This window comes from Crassostrea angulata, chromosome 3, assembly GCF_025612915.1.
Source record: "Crassostrea angulata isolate pt1a10 chromosome 3, ASM2561291v2, whole genome shotgun sequence".
Lineage (NCBI taxonomy): Eukaryota > Metazoa > Mollusca > Bivalvia > Ostreida > Ostreidae > Magallana > Magallana angulata.
Window position 1 is genome coordinate 30,129,543 of NC_069113.1, and position 17,962 is coordinate 30,147,504.

The 17,962-nt window shown below is 33.5% G+C and overlaps 1 long non-coding RNA gene across 2 annotated transcripts; it reads right to left on the minus strand.

The window, feature by feature from the left end:
* Window positions 1-1,475: 1,475 nt before the first annotated feature.
* On the minus strand, window positions 1,476-17,280 carry LOC128175695 (uncharacterized). 2 transcript variants are annotated; one of them, XR_008242711.1, is made up of 4 exons: window positions 17,121-17,280; window positions 10,201-10,224; window positions 6,926-7,038; window positions 1,476-1,725 (listed from the first exon to the last, which is right to left on the minus strand). It is a non-coding gene; the product is annotated as an uncharacterized LOC128175695 (long non-coding RNA). The 2 variants fall into 2 exon arrangements; XR_008242710.1 differs by lacking the exon at window positions 10,201-10,224.
* Window positions 17,281-17,962: the final 682 nt, after the last annotated feature.

Consider the following 17,962-nt stretch of genomic DNA (forward strand, 5'->3'; position numbering starts at 1 on the left):
AAAGATTTTCTCTATATATTCCTATGTAAAAATTCAAACCGCCATCACGGCCCTGCCCTACCACTAGGGACTGTGATTTTGTAAACTTGAATTTACACTACCCGAGGATGTCTCTACACAAGTTTAAGCTTTTCTGGCCAAATAGTCTTTAAACAGAAGATTTTTAAAGATTTTCTCAATATATCTATGTAAAAATTCATCCCCCATTATGGCCTCACCCTACCCTTGGACTATTATTTAAACAAACTGGAATCTATATGATCTGGGGATGCTTCCACTCAAATTTGGGCTTTCCTGGCCTAATAGTTTTGAGAAGAAGATTTTTAAAGATTTTCTCTCTATATAAAAATATATCCCAATTATGGCCCCACCCTACCCCCAGGGACCATGATTTGAACAAACTTGAATCTAAATTATCTGAGGATGGTTACATGCCAATTTGAGCTTTCTTCGCCGAATAGTTTTTGAGAAGAAGATTTTAAAAGATTTTCTCCATATATTCCTATGTAAAAATCCATTCCCCATTGTGGCCCCACCATACGACCAGGGACTACGATTTGAACAAATTTGAATCTACGCTACCTAAGGATGCTTCCACTTTAATTTGAGCTTTTCTGGCCTAATAGTTTTTGAGAAGAAGATTTTTAAAGATTTTCTCTATATATTCCTATGTAAAACTTGATCCCCCAATTATGGCCCCACCCTACCCCTGGGGACCATGATTTGAACAAACTTGAATCTACACTATCTGAGGATGCTCCCGTTTTAATTTAAGCTTTTCTGGCCTGATTGTTTTTGAGAAGATTTTTAAAGATTTTCTCTATATATTCCTATGTAAAACTTGATCCCCCTCTTGTGGCCCCTCCCTACCCCTGGGAACCATGATTTTAACAAACTTGAATCTACACTACCTGAGGATGCCTCTACACAAGTTTAAGCTTTTCAGGCCGAATAGTTTTTGAGAAAAAGATTTTTGAAAAATACCAACAAATTTTCAATAATTCTCAATTATCTCCCCTTTAAAAAGTTTTTGAGAAGAAGATTTTTGAAAAATACCAACAAATTTTCAATAATTCTCAATTATCTCCCCTTTAAAGAGGGCGTGGCCCTTCATTCTAACAAACTGGAATCCCATTTACCAAGTGGTGCTTTGTGCCAAATTTGGTTGAAATCTGCCCAGCGGTTCTTGAAAAGATGAAAATGTGAAACGTTTACAACGACGACGATAACGCCAACGACGACGACAGACAACAACAAATTGTGATAAGAAAAGCTCACATGAGCCTTTGGCTCAGGTGACCTAAAAAAATTGAAAGCCTAGTAAATGCTGTCTGCAACATACTGTATACAGGGAAATATTCGCCCCATTTTATTTTTTCGCCCGTTTTGCCCTCGTTGTCAGCGGGCGAATTTAAGACTGGGCGAATTCCAATGTTCCGTTTTATCTCTTTAATACACAAGCGTGTCTGGGTGAATTTAAGACGGGTCGAAACCGTTTGCAAGTTGAAAGGTGAAAATAACATGGGGTGAAAATAACCCTTTATACAGTATGTCAAATGAATTCTGATCACAACAGCCACAAGAGTAGACGTGGGTCTTCCACTCAAATGAACCAAAGAGATGATGCTCTACCTTTTTCCTGTGGTGACACTTGTGGCTCCTTGTCTTTTACGAAGTTGCTATCATCATTTACTAGTATAATTGGCTGGTCTCTACTGCTGCCCTCTGTCAAAAATATGAGAACATTATTATAAAAGAAAAACATTAAACTAACATTAATTACGAATCAAGCCAAATACTGATTCTTCTTATGAAGTGCCCCAGCATTTAATTCAGCCGTCATACTCCAAAAACTTTTTTTTATTCATAAAGAATAAAAGCTCAGGTATTAAATAATCAAATAATACTAATATAGGTAACTCTTGATGGTTTGAATTTCTATCGCTTAAAGTTTTTAATCACTCGAAGTAAGCTTCCAGTCATGTAACTAATCAAAGAACTAAATTTGCTATCACGGTAAATTATCTGCCCCCAATTTTAACCAATTTTTAAATAGTATCGTATGAGAACAAAATCTCTATAAATCATTGTACAGAGGATGCTTATCACTTTCATCTTGATTTTAGTCATCTTTGCTCACTCGCTGTTTATCTATGACATCACGTAAATGACCCAATTCTGTAATTTTACAAAGAAATGAAAATATTGTCATTTTTTTCCTTATACTTTGCATTTGAAAGTAATAGAACGCAGGTCTGCTCAAGTATGATTATAACATATGTTTTTCTTCATATAATTATACATATCATACTAAAAAATGGTACTTGAGCAAGCCTGCACAGTGCCCGATGTTTTCTGGACCAAAAACCATTGGAATACACCCAGATTTTACCAAAAAAACATCATTTTATCAAAATGATTTTAAAAGACTTTGTGACATCATTTCTATATAATGACGCCACTGTGGTGATAGCCTTTTACACATTTATTTTTAAAATGATTTCAAATATTTTCTACCTTATTTTAAAAACTCTTTATAAAACTTTAATTTTGGGGGCAAACAATGCATAATACCGCACATAGTCCTTTACTCTTGATTTCTCAAACTCCTAGCTGTTCTCTCAAAACCCTTGATCCCTCAAGTCAAACTGCAGTCCCGTTATTTATCTATTTTTCTGTGTGTGACCCATGTAACAGGATGTTTATTCCGGTGACACTTGTCCTGCAAGGTGATAGCTGATCGATGATCACCATATCTTTACCTTATCAAGAATAATTTAACACCGATCATCTTATGATAATTTGGAGAGGCAGTGAAAAAGAAAAATGAATTATGAGGCAAGAAGATAATTTTCAGTCAAAGTCAAAGCTTAATAAATTATAAAAAATGCAGAAATTATGCATATCAGCATCATTGTCATTATGACGATTATTACTGAACAAGTTCTTACAGAAATGAGTAGGACCACTGAGCGATCTGGCGAGGGACCCATACAGTGGGTAATACTAAGTCAAGTTGCCTTCCAGTGCAGTAGTACTGACCAATCTGGTCATAATATGATGCATCAAATAAATAAATATCATGACTTAATTCAATATCTGTTTCTCTGTAGTTTTTTAAAACATCAAAGTCTGTATAATTAACTGAAAATAACCCCAAAATTTAGCACTAAACATCTTTACTAGCCAAGGTTCGGATCAGAAAACCTTGGCTAGCGAAGATGAGCACTGAAATAAATAACTTAATTATGAACATCCAGTGTCTAATTTTAAAACCCATCGGTCATCCCCGAAAATTTTGAACTAGAAAACTTGAACTCTTAATCCCTCAAAGTTTTTCATTTGTCCCATGGACTTCAAGCTATCGAAAGTCACCTGTATAAGTTGGAGCATCTAAATTTCATGCTGCATGTTATCTTAAGGTGGTTTGGGACACCTGAGGATAATAAGGTGGATAAAAGTACAATATAATCAAAATACTCTCACCGGTATAGAATTTCAAATTTTGCATTATTTGACCAAAAAAAAAGTTTTAATTTTTTTTGGAAACGCAAAAATTATAAAAGCCCAAGTGGGATTTGAACTCGGGACTTACAGATCCGTAGTTACCACTCTACAACCCATTGCTCTACCTTGTTAGGTAATAACTTCAGGAAAGAAAATATTTCTAAACTTACACATGATTTTATTGTTTATTTCGATCGGAAGTACGTCACAACGAAGTTGGAAGTGTCCCATACAACCTAAAGTCTCAAAACATCACAATCACGTAATCGTTTTTCAATTAAAAGTCTCCTTTACCAATGTTTAAACTTTTTTGCACCCAAGGATGCTTGAGAAGATATTGTTATATCAATGAACAGTACATAGGTTGCTACAGAACATTTTATCATTGATTCATTTATCTAACATTAAAGTGGGCAAATATTTTCAGCCCTTCAAATAATCTCTACACTAAAACACAATTATCATGAACAATGTTTAAAACAAATTAACACTTCAACCAAGTTGTATGCCTTTGACATGTTTACCATATTAACAAGTGCGTTTTATTGACATATATCTTCCAAATCAATGTTAAAGATGTTTTGTAAAAAGTCAATCAGTGCTTTCAATAAACAAAGGGATTATCAAAGATTACAACTAGAGCTGAGCGAGATAAGGCATCACCTTTATGAGACCACCTTTATCAGTTGATATGAAAATCATAGTTATGTAATAGATATATATTCCGAAAACAGTTCAGTATAAAAAATATCAGCTCACTAATATTAGACCGTCACAGGAAAACCTAGATCAAACTTTACCCCTTTCAAGCCTCAAGAATTGTCTAGCCGCCAGAGTTTAAACAATTTTAAAGACTCAAAATGATGTCAAAGTGTTTGCATATAAGTAAAACCATATATTATAACATTTCAGTTTTTGTGAATGATGAAAATGTTTTCCTTTGTAAAATTGGATCCTCACTGTGGCCCCACCCTACTCCTCAAGATTTTGAATCTACAATATCTGCAGTTGCTTTCACTTAAGTTACAGCTTTTCTTGACATGGTTTTTTTTAGAAGATTTTTATAGATTTTTCACTACATATTCCTATATAAAAATTTACCCCCCCCCCCCCATTGTGGTTCAACCCTCCCCCTGGGAATCATAATTTGAACAAAATTAAATCTACACTACCTGAGAAACAAGTTTCAGCTTTCCTTGGCTGATTGGTTTCTGAGAAGAAAATCTCTGAAGATATACTCTACATCATTCCTATGTAAAAATCTGACACCCAATTGTGGCTCCACCCTAACCCTGGGGATCATGATTTTAACAAACTTGAATCTACCCTACCTTAAGATGTGCACAAATAAGTTCCTGCTTTTCTGGTTGATTAGTTTCTGAGAAAAAGATTTACCCTAAATATTTCTATGTAAAAATTCAACTCCCCTTTGTGGCCCCTATCTACTCCTGGGAATCATGGTTTTAACAAACTTGAATCATCACGACCTGAGGATGCTTCCATACAAATTTCAGCTTTCCTGGCAGATTGATTCTGAGAAGAACATCTTTTAAGATTAACTCTAAATATTTCTATGTAAAAATTCGACCCCCATTGTGGCTCCACCCTCCCCCCAGGGGTCATGATTTTCACAACTTTGAATCTACACTAACTGAGGATACTTCCAAACAAGTTTCAGCTGTCCTGGCTAATTAACTTCTGAAAAGATTTTTAAAGATTTACTCTATATTTTCGTAAGTAAAAATTTGCCCCCCCCCCTTGTGGCCCCACCCTACCCCTGTGGGTCATGATTTTCACAACTTTTGATTTACACTATCTGAGGATGCTTCTACACAAGTTTCAGCTGTCCTGGCCAAATGCTTTTTGAGAAGATTATTGAAAAATTCTAAAAAAAAAAATTCAATAATTCCTAACTATCTTCCCTGGAAAAAGGGAGGGTTCCTTAATTTTCACAATGTTGTCCCCTAATGTGCTTTGTGGCAAATTTCTTTGTGGCAAATTTGATTGAAATTGGCCCTGTGGTTCTGGACAAGATGTTGACAAGATGTTGAAAAAGTTTACAGAAGGACAGAGAGAAGGATAGACAGCAGATGACAGACAAATCTGATCGGAAAGGCCTCTTGAGCTTTCAGCTCAGGTGAGCTATGAAGGAGAATTTAATATTACAAACAATTCTTAAAAATTGCCAAAACACTTATTAATAAATTCAGTCATATCAATGACTTTGAATATCTTTTACATTAATGCCCATTTTACAGATTGTCAATTTTTCCTTGAGTTGATAAAATACTAATAAAACTATATATTTCCTTATGAAAAAGCCTCCATCTGAATGTACAAAATGTACTTATATAAATATATAACCGGTATTGAGATTGAGTTTACTATTAATTAATAAAATCTGTAAGGATTACCTCCCTTCCTTTTCAATATCAGTGTACAATATATAGGATAAGGAAAATGAAAACTGTCTTCAAATCAATAAATCTTGTCTGATCTTAAAAAATATTGCTGGTGAACATCTTCAGATGGTTTTCAATATATGTACAAATTTTCTAACTTTGTTTGCGGAGTTATTAATACCATGTCTACGACAGTTTCCCTATAATCCATGCATTTCATTACTTCAATTAATGCAAAATCAGGTTACTTTGTGGCTTTGGTTTGAAAAAGCAAGAAATTCTTTTTAATATCCATAAAAAAATTCTTTTTTACATCATTGCATACAACATCACGCATGTTAAGGCCCTTTCATAATTGGTGCATGAGCACTTTACAACACTTTGCAATCGGAATTTTTTAGTTGCATGAGCTCTCGCATACTTGCACAATGTCCTGTTGCATGCATTTTAGTGGTTGCATCAAGTCTTCTCAAAATAGTGAACAAGCACACTATTCAGACGCAACTGAATGCGATCCAAATTATCGCAATGCAACGCACAAACATCTTACAACATTTTGTGTACTCATAAGAGTGATGCCCGATTTTTAAAGGTCTTAAAATGAATTGCAGCTGTCTATGCAAGACTTAGTGTTTTGCAACTATGAGACTGTTGCTCAACGTGTCTCATGTAATCTTAATTGCAAGATTTACTATCATTGGACAATCTACCAACTTCAATTTGCCATGCGCCACACGTTCAATCGTCCGATCACTTGATCAGTTGTGCATTCCTTACGCATTATCTTTCAACACCCACTTTCATTGTGAAACAGTCATATATTGACAAGATATATCGCTTTTTAAAATTGTGAATTTAGTACGAATACTTCTTCATATGTTATTATTTCAACAACAGTTTTTGATCCAAATCAAAATTTTTCAGTCGCACAAATATTTTGTTGCTTTTGATTGTGCGCCAATGGTAAAAGGGCCTTTACTAAGCTGTGTTCTGTCAAATAAAATCAAATGTACAACCTGGCACTTTTAACGTCATGTCAGTAAGACTCCTTTCTACATCCGTTGTTTCAGTTTGAGATTTTTCCATACTTGTAACTAATGCCGATTCCAATCTATATTTGCATAATTACCTAGAAAAAAATTAAGAGAATGAATGAATACAAGTTTTAATATGCTGTTTGATAATATCACATAGAAAGCATAATTCAATTTAAAACAGAGACACCTGTAATCACAAAGCTCACCAAAACGAGGCATCACCCTTACGAGACCACCTTTATCATATTTTGTTATACCCCTGTAAAACAGTTACTATATATCTCTATACGAAAAAAAGTCCAGCATTTTGACTGTTGGACTGGAACTGTTAGATTGGAACTGTTAAATTCGACCGTTAAAAAAGACTGTTGACCGGTGACGTCACATTCCGCGAAAACGTGTTATTGATTAGAAGGGGTATAACAAAACAGTTGTTGACTGTGTCTCGGTCAACAGTTTGGGAGCCGCTCCGACAGATCAACTGTTGCCCTCGACCCCAGTCAACAACTGTATAATATGAAAATCATAGTAAATGATCTTGGATATTCATGGATACTGTTTTAACATAACACCGTATATCATATGTTTATTTAATACGGTATTGTAATATATAATGTTTATCAATACAATAATATAAAATATGATATCGCATCATATGAAACTATACAATGTACATCATATGATAAAATATAAAACTGTAATATATAATGATACAATATGATAATGTAACATGATATGACATTGTATTTGATCACCCTCAACCTTATTTGATCACCTCATACCCTTTGTTAGAAACTTTGGCATAAAAGCAAAGTTGTTTTCATAACTGTTAATCCCAACTCCAGTTATTGATAAACCTACATGTATATACTAGCTGTTATTGTATGTAATTTTCATGCCATTTTAAGATATTTCACTGTTATTGATTAATCTCAAGATGTCTGCTATCTAAAGATAAAAAGATTAACTTTGTAAACTTTTTAATTTACATTTATTAACTATAACTAGACAACACTGAGATGGTGACCATCGCAAAGGGCCCCACTTAAATAATGGACAATAGAATGAAAAGCATTGCAGAGAATTTTTCTTTGACCTATAACTTAGAATTTTTTCAACTGGCTTAAAACATTTAATTCAATCTCATTACCCCTTACAAACAGGCATTTTTATTTAACCTGAGCACGATTAAGCAAATGAGAAATAATCTATGGTCTAAAACTGAATATAAAAAGATCCACTATGACCTTCACAGATTGACTTGGTTCAAATTATAAAGTCACTACACACCAATAAACCAAAAGCCGTGTTAATGTGAAGTAAGAGCCGAATAGGGCCAAGTGTAGAGTATATAATGCTCTGAAAAAAGAATTTTGGGTGATCCAATACGACCTTGACACTTGACCTACAAACATCATTCAAGGTCACTGCACACTCTTTGATCGTAGGTAGTCTGTTAGTGAAGTGTCAGCCAGATTGGACAAAAGGGAGAAAAATATGCTCCTGATAAGGATTTTTCATATCATTCTGCTATGACCTTCACATTTGACCTTGAAACTTGGTTCAAGGTCACTGCACACCCTTCACTTAAAAGCTCTGTTTATGTGAAGTATTAACCCATATAGGGTTAAGTCGAGAGTATATGTGCTCTGAAAAAAAAGAATTTGTGCATGATCAAATATGACCTTGACCTACAAAGTTTATTCAAGATCACTGCACACCCTTTTAACAATAGACACTCTGCGAGTGAAGTTTGAGCAAGATTGGACCAAGGGGAAAGAAGATATGCTCTGGACAAGGATTTTTCATATAATTCTGCTATAACATTCAGCTTTGATCTACAAACATGATTCAAGGTCACTGCACACCTTTAACCCAAAGGTACTCTGTGGGTAAAGTAGCCAGATTAGGCCAAGGGAGAGAAGACATGCTCTGGACAAGAGATCTCGGAGGGACAGACAGACGGAAGGATGGATGGACAGAAAGGATGGAAGGAAGGACAGATGGATGGACAGACAGACGGATCACTATAGATCGCCTGCAGAGCGGGGCCCTAATTAAGAATTGGCAATCATAGTTTCACAAATCATGAAACTATATTTATGGTTGATTTTAATGTATAATCATAGTTTACACTTCTAAAACTTATATCATTGAAAAAAACATTTGTTTACAAATGTGAAATATAGATTAACTGCATATAGAAAAACTTGCTTATACATGTAAGAAAGTCCTGAGGACACTGATGACTAGTTCTTTTAAAATGAAAGTTTATGTGTCTATAAATAATAAGGAAATGTTAAAATCTGCACAGTTTATTAGTGAGAGTTATATATTTTGGTCCTGCAAGCATGGTTGTAAAATATTGTGTACTAGTTGTTTTCTATTTGTCTTTATAAAGCTGTTGTTGAATAAGTAGCAAATGTCATTTGCATTTACATACTTTTGAAATTTACCTAATCATTTAGAGTGAATGGGAAAAAAAAACTAGGGGCAAAATATTCCAGCATGCATACAAAAGAACTGAGTGTTTTATTTTTAGAACATTTCTTTATTTTTTTACTTCTTTCTTTTGCTCTTGATTTTGGCTGCATTTTGAATGCAATGATATCTAGAGAATCACAATACAAGAGTCCACATATAGCTCTCTAGATCTCCTAAAGCACAGAAAGTGCATGCATTAAAGTGTCCATTCTTATAAATAATGGATATTTGCCGAATACAGCAAGTCTGTATGAAAAAATATTAGACAGTTTCAAGGCCAGTTAATACCATACTCAGAACACTGCCTTTGAATTTCATTGTTGATTTACCTGAGACAGTCTGATTTTGAAGGATATCAGTTCTGTGACCACTCGATCGTTACAGTCTGATATTAAGAAGCTCACTAATATCGGACTGTCACAGGTATATAAAATTTTAGACTGCTGGAATAAAGGAGTGTTTCAAATATCATTATACATGTATTAACATATTATCCATGCATGTTAATTATTAAGTAATGTATTATGTTCTTCGAATGCAAAGTAAGAAATTATTCACAGCATGCATGAATATACATGTACATGTAAAAGAAGAATCCAATATCTAGGTGTGAGCTAGGACATGCTTCAGGATTGATCTATTTATTAATAAGAAAAAAAAAGAGAAAATTTTCTAAACACACTGTGCTTGTGCCATGGAAGTTATAACTTTTCACATAAAACTGTAGAGAATAGTGCATAACGGTTACAGAAAGGAAGAATCAAAATTACCTAGTTTGAGCTACCTGTTATGCACTGAAATTTGAATCACAACAAACATGAAAAGCAAACATTACAAACACATTATGCTTTTTGAAAAGAAGTACGAGGGGTATTGAAAAAACTCGATTGATTTTCAAGGCTAGGTTTATTCAATATGTTCTTTAGAATTCAAAAGCTAACTACCGATTTATAGAGACACATTAGCACATATGAATAACGTGGCTTTACAGTTTGCTAAACTAAGGGTTATTTTAAGATATTTTAAGTTGACAGATATATGAAAAATAAGCAGTGCATTACTCAAATGCTGCCTTAATCAATAAACCAGCTAGCTCATACACTGTTTTAAAAAGAATGGCTGACTACAATCTGACTCAAGAGTTGAATCATCATATGCAGTTATATACTGTTTGTTATATATTTACATTTTCCGAGTATGATTCGCTCTATTTCTTAGAAACGTATTAATTGTTACCAGTAATTCATAGCTCTTTAGAAACTGACAGGACTGTATGCATCTACACGTCCCATTTATTGATTGAAAAATAGATGCATTTCACATTCCATCCCATTACATTTTTTTAAAAATTAATGATTACAATGCATAACCAGTGCATTACACATTACACCCAATTACTTTTTAAAAATGTATACATAGGTAATCACAGATTACAAAGCTCACCGAGACGAGACATCACCCTTATGAGACTTCACCTTTATGAGACCACCTTTATCATATTAAATGAAAATCATACTTTATGATCTTGGATACTCATGGATTCTGTTTTGACACAATATCGTATATCATCTGTTAAAAAATTGTATGATAATAATATGTTCATATGTTAATCAATACAATAACATAAAATTAAATATTGCATCCTATCATATTTACAACATATATCATATAATACAATAAAATACTATAATAAACAATGATGAGATATGATATTGTAACGTATGATATGACATTGTATTGTGTTGTACGTTATTGTATTTGATCACATAATACAATATCATAATATATAAAACAATATAGTATTATATTACAATATCATATTACATAATACATCATAAAATTAAAACGTATGATATTATATTGTATAATATACAATGAAATTGTATGATACTGTATCATTTTTTATATATAATATGATATTGTATAATATAATACAATATAATTTGATACAACATTGTATCATATCAAATGATACAATATTATGTGATAAAGTAAAATATTATATAATATTTATATCATATCATACATATTGTATCATATGATACAATAATATATTTTACAATATCATACAATACAATTTCATGTGATATCATATCATAAACTAATATCAGATTATACAATATCGTATGATACGATATTATAAAGTATCACAGTATCATATTATACAATTTCATGTGATATAATTCTATATTACAGAAACTAATATCGTATTATACAATATCGTATGATACAATATTTATAGAATATACAATAATGTATCATAGGAATATCTTATGTAATAGTATCATGTGATAAAATAATAAATTAATAATACAATATAATATTATACAATATTGTATCATAATATACAATACTTTACATAACGATATCATGATACAATATCATAACAAAAAATATAAAAAAAATTGATATAATATCATATCGTATCATATAACTTTTTATAATATTACATATGATATTATATTGTATCATATTAAACAATATTGTTTCATACCATACAATACTATATCATAGGAATCATGTTATATCATTTATCAACAAACACATCTATCTATCGAGCAGGTTTGAGTGAGGTAGGAGATTTCTTTAGCATCCTTGATAATGGAGATCAGGCTCTGCATCTGAAGCAACCTCTGCGTTTCATTTATAATATAGTTAAATCAACTATGCAAGCTATCATCTATAAAACATGTGACCTGTTAAAAAAAAACTAAACCTCATCCAGCATCCGAAACCTATGGCTCAGATTCAGCATTCAAGCCTGTCAGGTGCATCAGTATACATAAGACACATCTCGATGCAAGTTTGGTAAAGTTCAGACCAGAAATAACTAAGATATCATCATCAGAGGGCACTAGCAATTTTAAAAAACCTTAACCTGCTCCAGCATCCGCAACCTATGGCTCAGATTCAACATCCATGCCTGTCAGGTGCATCTGTATCATAAGACACACCATCCATTCAAGTTTGGTGAAGTAACGACCTGTAATAACTAAGATATATTTTTTAGCATCCTTGATAATGAAGATCAAGCTCTGCAACTGAAGCTTTCTCTGTGATTCATTCATATTACAGTTTAATCAACTATGCAAGTTTGAAATAGTACCGGTACTATTATCTATTAAACATGTGACCTGTTTCAAAAAACTTAACCATATCCAGCATCTGAAACCTATGGCGCAGACTCAGCATTCAAGCCTGTCAGGATGCATCAGTATCATAAGACGCACCATCCATTGAAGTCTGGTGAAGTTAGGACAAGTAATAACTAGATATAATCATCAGAGGGCACCTGTTTCAAAACTTTTACAAGCTCCAAAAACCTTAACCTCCTCCAGCATCTGAAACCTATGGCTCAGATTCAGCATTCAAGCCTGTCTGGTGCATCAGTATCATAAGACACACCATCCATGAAAGTCTGGTGAAGTTAAGACAAGTAGTAACTAAGATATAATCATCAGAGGGCACCTGCAACAAAAACTTTAACCAGCTCTAAAAACCTTAACCTCCTTCAGCATCTGTAACCTATAGCTCAGATTCAGCACCCAAGCCTGCCTGGTGCATCAGTATTATAAGAAACACTATCCATGCAAGTTTGGTGAAGTACGGACCTGCAGTAACTTAGATATTGCTATCAAAGGGCACCTGCAACAAAAACTTTAACCTGGTCCAACAACCTTATCTTCCTCCAGCATCTGAAATTTAGGACTCAGATTCAGCATCCAAGTCTTTCAGGTCCATAAGTAGGTCCAGATGCATCATCCATGCAAGTTTGGTGAAGATAGGACAAGTAATAGCTTAGATACAGGACCTGCAACAAAAACTTTAACCAGGTCCGGACGCCGACGCCGACACCGACGCCGACGCCGAGGGTATAGCATAAGCTCCCCCTGACTTCGTCTCGGTGAGCTAATAATTACAATTCATTATCATTTCGCATTACCATATTTCACAGACATATGTCAAATTCCCAAGCTCTTATCTTTACAGTCTTAAGTAAACTTATGCAAATAAAACTCATACACAAGACGAACTACAGTATATTTTGCAAAACATACACAATTATAATGTTGGGTTTTTTTTCAAACATAAAGATTAAGACCTATCAATTTTAATATCGAGTATCACATCCAGTAGGTAAAAATTTGAGATAAAATTTAATTAGTATGGTATGTGCATCCATAATCCATTTATGTTTTAATTATTAAGTTTTTTTTATCATGTTTATTGCATATTTTGTTTGACATTTTGATTTGCTATTTCAATTTAAGGTTAAATTAGTAAGTTTACACTTGTATGTTTTTTTTGCTGATGTCACACTTCCTATTAATGTGCTAAAAATTAGTATCAATTCACTCAAATATTGTACAACGATTTTCTTGATGTGAACATTTTATTTTATTATCAGTAATTGATTTATATATTGTATATGGATTGAATTCAAAGCCTACAGAATTCAAACATATACAGTAAAACTCATTTATAATGAAATCCTAGGGACCAATGGATTTACTTAAGCATTGAATCATTATTTTTTGAAAGATATAATCTCATAACTGCAGCGGTGTGTGCATACAAATTGAGTAACGCACGCTAGTGCGTTTTGAAAATTTGCATGCACACACCGCCGCAGTTATGAGACTACGGTATATCTTTCAAAAAATAATGATTTAATGCTTATATTTACATTTTTTAACTTCTTGCATTGTCTGCAAATGTGATTTATACGTCAAAATTTCTGTTTTATCCTAAGGGTAAGTTCAAATTAATGGAAGAGCCACTGTAACAGCCACAAGCGTGAACTTTGATTCCCACTTGTGACGTTGCATTTTACTGCGTTCAACGTTTGTGACGTCATAATAAAACTAGTCATTCTAACCTTTGAGTACCCTGTGTGAGTTACGGTCTTATAACTGCAGTGTCTTTTCACACACTTTACATGCAAAAAATATTTGGAATGTAAATATTTCGTTATATCCGTAATTCATTATATCCGTATAACAAATTCATAATGATAACTATAGCGAATTCACTATATACATGTTTTCTTTCACCAGACTATAACTTTCGCTGATTGAGGCTTAAAATAAAAATTACAATACTTTGATACTTTTAATAATCGGATTGTGAGTCAAAAAAATCTATATAAAAATAAATTCATTCAAACTATTATGCTAAATGGTAGTGCAAACTTTTTTAACTGTAAAGAAATTCGTTATAAAATTGTTAAATTTCGTCATTATTTACCTCTACGGTACTCAAAATCAGTTCGCTATATCCGTAAATATGTTATATCCGAATTCGTTATAACCGTTAAATTTTGCAAAGATTTGTTAAGAATTTGACTTGGGACTAAAATAAACTTCGTTATATCTAAGAATACGCTATATTCGTTTCGTACTAAACGAGTTTTAGTGTATAAACTTGGTTTGAACAATTCATGCTTCTGGTTTTATTTAAGCATTGAATCATTATTTTTTGAAAGATATAGACTCATAACTGCAGCGTGTGTGCATACAAATTGAGTAACGCGCGCTAGCGCGTTATGAAAATTTGTATGCACACACCGCTGCAGTTATGAGACTATATCTTTCAAAAAATAATGATTTAATGCTTATATTTACATTTTATTTAACATCTTTCCTTGTCTGCAAATGTGATTTTTACCTCAAAATTTCTGTTTTATCCTAAGGGTAAGTTCAAATTAATGGAAGAGCCACTGTAACAGCCACAAGCGTGAACTTTGATTCTCGTTTGTAACGTTGCATTTTACAGCGTTCAACGTTTGTGACGTCATAATGAAACTTGCTATTCTAACCCATTGAGTACCCTGTGTGTGTTACGGTCTTATAACTGCAGTATCTTTTCACACACTTCACATGCAAAAAATATTTTGAATGTAAATATAAAGAGTTAACTGTCCAACCCATTTAACGAGGCCGGGTCTAATTTGTTCTGCCCTAGATTTTTGAATGAAACTTTTTACAAGAATTTCTACTGATATAATTATTATGTTAAGATAAAAAAATAAGACATTTACCACACCGTTTGTTTAAGGGGTCACCTCAAAGTTTGTTAATTTTAACACAGGACCCTATGGGATTTAGTTTGAAATGTACCAATTTTGCACATTTTTTAAACTTCTGCCCTAGGGATTTCTTTTTCTGTTCTACATATTAAAGTTATTGCTAAAAGGCATTAAATGGTAAAATAAAAAACCCTTTTACCTCCTGGTCTGTTCCAGGGGTCCTTTAAAAGTTATTTTTTGTATGCCCAATTTCCCAGATTTGTCAGATAATGGCTATTTTTTATTTGACAAAGGCGGAAATGGTGATCTCTATAGTATTATTAAAACATTCAGACATGTTAAAGTAATAAATGAATATACAACATCACATATTAAGGGTCATTAAAATGAAATACAAGGTTACTGTCTTGAAATATATGAATTAAGCTATATTTAGGCGGGTTAAGAAAACGTGACAGAGGGCTAGGCTTGCTGAACCCTCTTCACGTTTTCGACCCAAGCCCCAAAAAACCTATACTTCGAGACATTTATGTTTATTCCACAATATAATATCGATTTTACGCACACGAGCTATTTTCAACAATTTTCGCTGAATATCTGCAGTAAAAACTATCACGCCATGGCGTCAACCAAGCAAAAAGATGACGTCACAATACAAATGAAACGCTGCGCGAAAACGTGCGTACTCGTTCTGTACTCGGCCTCGTTAAAACTTGAATACATAAATAGAGGCAAGTAGCATATGAGATAATAATGCCATACCCCCCCCCCCCCCACCCACCCATCCACTTCAACAGATCAGGATTTTGAAGATGGGTAAAGATCATGTTAGAGTTTTCCTTTTCTGCTTGTCAAGATATAAGGTGTAGATCTGGTAAAAACAATGCTATGTGCCTGTACTATAATAAACAGTACAGTAATTCAAAATGGTGACTAGTACAACCCCCTTTCCCTTCTATAAAATATGATCCCCTTAAAAGAGGTATAAAGAATCATATGTATCTGAAGGCTTGTCACCTTCCATCCCCCCTCCCACAAGTAATGCATTTGTGGGACTCCTGGATAAGTACTCCTAAGAATGACAAATGACAATACAACCGGAAGGATGAAAATAAAATGTCTATGGGGATTATGCATAATTATGCATTAATTGCAAAAGAAATGAAACTACCCAGACAATTATATAACATTGAAATATTGTGCAAGGTGACTTCCAAATGGAGAAAAGATATGTCAGCATTGAAGCATTCAATAAGGCTGATGGATAATTTTAATTTTTTCTTTGATATTTTATGTCCCTTAACTAAATTAATGATCACAGAAATAAAAAGTTGACTTTATATTAATTATTTCGCACAAAATTACCAAAAATGTTCAATATTGGTAATAAAAGATAATCTTAGTTTTCTCTCGCGATTTCAGCAGGTGTGTTATCCCCGGCAGGTGTCGGCAGGCGTGTTTTAGTTTGACCCCGAGCCTGGATGAGCCTTGGTGAACCAGCCCACCCCCCCCCCCCCTCTCCCCCCACACATCCACATGCACCACACTTTCAAAAACGATGCTACGTGACTGCAGATGTTAAAGAGACACGGATGTTTCATGCCTTTTCATATTAAAGAAAACTTTGGTCTACATTAGGGAAAAGGGGACCACAGAACTTACCTCCTGTTCCTTGGTCTACTTTCTTGAAAGTAAGACAAGCTACATGAATAGAGCTATCAAGTGAAAAACGTGACCTATTTCTCGGTCCTCTCGTGTGTGTGTGTTTTACTACAGAAGGTGACAATTAGGCCTAGCGTTGATAAGGCCTATAGTATAAGCCTTATAACTAGAGCAGAGCTCGTGGCAAAGCCACGAGTAGGTCTTCCGTTGTTGCTGCGGGTTAAAAATATATGTGATATGGTGTCAAACGATTATAATGACTAAACTTTCAGTTCCGCTTTTGTTATAAAAACGTGTCGTCATTGAAAACCTGTATATAAAATGTGTTTTGAACAAGACAGGAAGAAAAAGTTTTTGGAAAACTATTTGTCGAACACAATCTGTGTAATCGTTTCAAAAATTCTATAAAAAGTGAGATGTTTAATGGCGAGTTAAATTTTCAAAGGGTAGCAAGCATTGTTATAAACAGTATGTACTCATGATTCATGTCAGGAATTGTAGTTTTTTTTTTAAACCTAACCCGCCTACAAAACACGTAACCTTTTCTCTAAGATAACTTGTTTATTTAAATCTTTCTAAATTTTTGAAGACTATTTGCAAGTTTAAAATTGTTACGTGCTGACAAAATTTTGTAATTTGTCAAAATTGATGACATCTTTGAGATTTTCTACAGGGAAATGTGTGTCGTCTGATATTATTTAATGATACGAGTAGAGTTGGACATTCAAAATAATATATAATCAGCTAAAAAAAGATGAGCGGGAGAATTTATGCAAAAGCGAGTATCTAAATTTTACACCAGATGGTACTGTTTCATAGGGACACCGCTATGTAATGTGAAT